The sequence below is a fragment of the Miscanthus floridulus genome, chromosome 10, assembly GCF_019320115.1.
Source record: "Miscanthus floridulus cultivar M001 chromosome 10, ASM1932011v1, whole genome shotgun sequence".
Classification (NCBI taxonomy): Eukaryota; Viridiplantae; Streptophyta; class Magnoliopsida; order Poales; family Poaceae; genus Miscanthus; species Miscanthus floridulus.
In genome coordinates, this window is record NC_089589.1 from 73865954 (window position 1) to 73869781 (window position 3828).

The 3828-nt window shown below is 48.7% G+C and overlaps 1 pseudogene; it reads right to left on the bottom strand.

Moving 5' to 3' along the window:
- Positions 1 to 351: 351 nt before the first annotated feature.
- Positions 352 to 2805, bottom strand: LOC136488853 (cysteine-rich receptor-like protein kinase 44; annotated as a pseudogene).
- Positions 2806 to 3828: the final 1023 nt, after the last annotated feature.

Below are 3828 nucleotides of genomic sequence, written 5' to 3' on the forward strand. Positions count from 1 at the left end.
GTGGTGTCCCCTTGGCCGGATCTAGCCCGCTGGCACGCACATCCATGGTGCGGTGGTGGAAGGCGGCATGCGGTTGTGCGGTGGAGGGATGGTGGTGCAGCGGTGGCACGGTGGCGGCGTGAGCCACATGGGCTGCTCCGGTGGCCCAACTGCGCCGTCCGTGGCCCAGTTGCTTCGGTGGCCATGGCTCATGGAGCTATGGGTGGCTTTGTGGCTGGACCATGGCGGTGCTATGGTACGCGCAATGGCGTCGGCTTTAGGGACGGCATCAGCGATGGCAGCCGGTAGTGGGAGCGGGGTTGGCTTCACTGGCAGGGCAACGGCTGGCACAGCGAGTACGAGCCTTGGCCACTACCGCGCACTATGTTGAGGTGCCATGGCGAAAGCTGTGTCCATTGGACCGATGGCGACGACGCCTCCGGGTGCCATATTCTTCCTTGGAAGCATCCATTGATCGGCCCTCTCCCCTTTGCGTGGCGTGCTCTTCCTAGGTGTAAAACCTTGACCTTTCTGGTCAGGCGCCGGTGGCGTCGCGTCCCTCCTTGGAGGCATCGTTTTGGAAGCTCATGCCTATTAGTATGTGACGGCCACCACCATCGTCGTGGCAAGGAAGGTGGAGGTCTAGCTGACGATTCAAGTTTCTGGTATCCACTACGGCAGAAGGTGGTCCGGAGGAGGGCATTGGCGCGGCAATTGGAGGGTTTCACATCCATTTGGCAGGTTGGAGCTGCGACCACGAAGTTGGCGAGGATGCCGGTGTGGGAGGCACCCACGGAGTTGGCGAGGAGGCTGACGTGGGAGGTGGTTGCCAACAAACTTGCGTTGCCGAGGTGACCTGCGTGGTGTGGCGGCAGGCGGTCCTGCTCAGCGATGGTTGTTTTGGCGCAAGGAAGCCTCTGACTGACAACTGGAGGGCGTGTGTGGCACTTCTACCTTCGATGGGACAGCTAGGCTAATGGAAGTTGCAGTGTCTGCATGTGGATCTCGGCGGGCGGGGTCAGCTTGGTGTGCCCCCGGAGGCAGCTCCTCTCGTGTCGGTTTGGTAGCTTGCATCGGCCTGTAGTGGATAGGCCTTCCTTGCAGCGACTACTTTGGTGTGGGACAACATCTGGAGAGACGGCACAAGCCCTGCTTAGCTGCGGGCCTGCGGGCTACTCGGTGTGGGACATCGTTGGCAACGATGGTGCAAGCGATGACAAGGGTGTTTTCGTCTTGACTGCTTTGTCTTTCGGGGGGTGGCGTTATAGTGTACCGACCAGTTTCGTGATGGTCTAGTGACGTTGAATTGTATGTTCTATATTGAGTTGCGGCTCGTGTCGATGTCCCATTCCGACCGACCAGAGTTTTTTTTCTTCTTCCTTGAGTTGGGGTTTCGGTGCGTGTTGATGTCCCAATCCAACCGACCGGTGTTGTATTTGTTTTGTTTGTCCAGTCTGGGCTTCATCTGCTTTTTAATATAATCGGCCGCTCTCCTGCATGATTCGTTTCAAAAAAAATAATGATAATATTGCACCCATCTCCAAATGTATGGTGTATTTTGTTTGGTCAGAATAAGTTTTTTGAGCAACAATTACTCTAGTCCAATATAACCATTTGTCACAAAACTTGATGTTACTAGATTTGTATTCAAGATTACTGAATTTGCCCTTACCGTTTCCACTCCGGTCCATTCCTTTTGACCTGTCAGTATCTCTTGGATTATAACACCAAGACTATATATATCCGACTTGAATGTCATCACACCATCATAGGATTCTGGTGCCAAATATCCCCTGCACAAAATTATATAAACTGGTAAATTAACAATTTCAAAAATATATAATGAGATTTTTAGAGGCATAGCTAGCTTACAGTGATCCGAATATTTTAGACGTGATAGCCCGGCTTTGCTCTTCACCAAAGCGCCTGGAGAGACCAAAATCTGCAATTTTTGGCTCCATTTTATGGTCCAGCAGTATATTAGCTGGTTTGAGATCTAAATGAACAATACGCTCCATGTGAAGGTAATGTAAGCCATTGCAAATGCCCTTGATTATTTGATAGCGCTTTCTCCACCCAAGACCGCAAGATGCATCTGTAGAGGACAATAAATAAAGGGGCCTGGTTTCTTACATCCTCATGTACTTGTTATATTAACAAACAGCTAATACTAGATAGTTTAGCATGGACGTACATAAATTTTTCAATATATTATACACAAGGAATTGATGCTGGGAACCATATGTAATTTTAACAAGAAAAACAAAGATGGAATGATATGCATGGTACATTATCCTACCGTACCGGTTATATACTCAAGAAGACTCTGATTAGGAAGAAACTCAGCAGAGCAACCTCTGTCGGACATCTGCCATCAAAAAGTTGCCCCCATAGTCGCACATTTTCCCCTGTGTATCAGCACAATATCCCAGAAACCGCACAATATTGTTGTGCTTTACCCTCATCAGACAACCAACTTCTTGGTTGAATTTCTTTTCGTCGATATCAAGCTTGTCGTCTAGCTTTTTGACAGCGACCAATTGACCATTTCCGAGAATTCCCTGCAGTCAATTATTTAATTTTGTTCTCAGAACTGAACATATATATATATTTCTTTTTTTGAAATCATCAACTGCGATGAAGATGGGTAGCTTAAGAGTTCCTCACCTTGTAGACAACCCCAAACCCACCACTGCCAACGTTTCGATCAGCGGAGAAATTATTTGTGATTGCCTTTAGAAGTGATAAAGGCAGATCTGACGGCCCTGCATTTGTATCAAGTAGCATGTCCTCCAAGAGCTTGTGGGTACTAGCTTGAGAATCCATTGGCACTTACATACAACTTTAGCCTTCAAACAAGATCCAGAGATAGTTGCAAGGGCATAAATTTTGGTGAAACTAGGAAAGAGAGAATTGCACAGCTATTAAAAGGATTTGTTGAATCCGGTGCTCGGATGCAGGCTAAAAACCACGTTTCAATCCTACGTCCCAACTACAAAAGAGAGCACGTATTCGCTTACACCTCAGCGAAGGCTGGCAAACTGAAAAAAATCCGTCATCCTCCTATGATCCTATCGCAATGAGTTTGGGTTGTCGGATAAATTAAGGAGCCAGGCAGCATCACAACAGTTGAGGCGTTCGTCTTCTTCCTCTCCGGTTCTCTCTGATCGCCGCCCGTCTCTTGCTGCTGCTCTTCCCTAATCCCTATCCATCTTCCCAGTTACCACCTTTATCACGTTGGATGAACAGTAACACACGGCCACCGAGATGACGGCGTAGACAAGCAAGCAGCCGACATCCCTGCGGCGAATGAAGCTCGCCGCGGGCCTGAACCACCAAGAACACGTAGCGATCGACGAGTGAAACCGCAATCCCTGAAGACATGCCATAAAACCATGCTTTTTGTTGCGGATCCAGAAGTTGGCCGCCCCAAGATCGCAGGAGGAACAAGGAGAGAAAGGAATTGGGAACTTGGAGGCCTGGTCGCCGACGACGCCACACGCTAGCCAGCCGAGGGAAAAATTAAACATGCACTGTACTGTACTAAGAATAGTAGAATTTCTGGATACGTACATGCCTGCTCAAGTACAAGCTAGACTAGATCCGCTCAGTTCCATCTTTCACTAGAAAGTTCATTACAGGGGGCAGCGGAGCCACACCAAAAATGGAATGACTTGATCTCTAGAAATATAAATAACCTAATAATGAGCAAATCAAAGTTCAGTAGATAAGCAGTTGCACGCACCTGGGACGAGCTGGGGATCAGAGACACGGATCGGAGCTGGATACTCTGCCGCAGGGTACAGGATCAGATCTCAAGTCCTGGCCTCTTTTCATCTTTAATTTCTC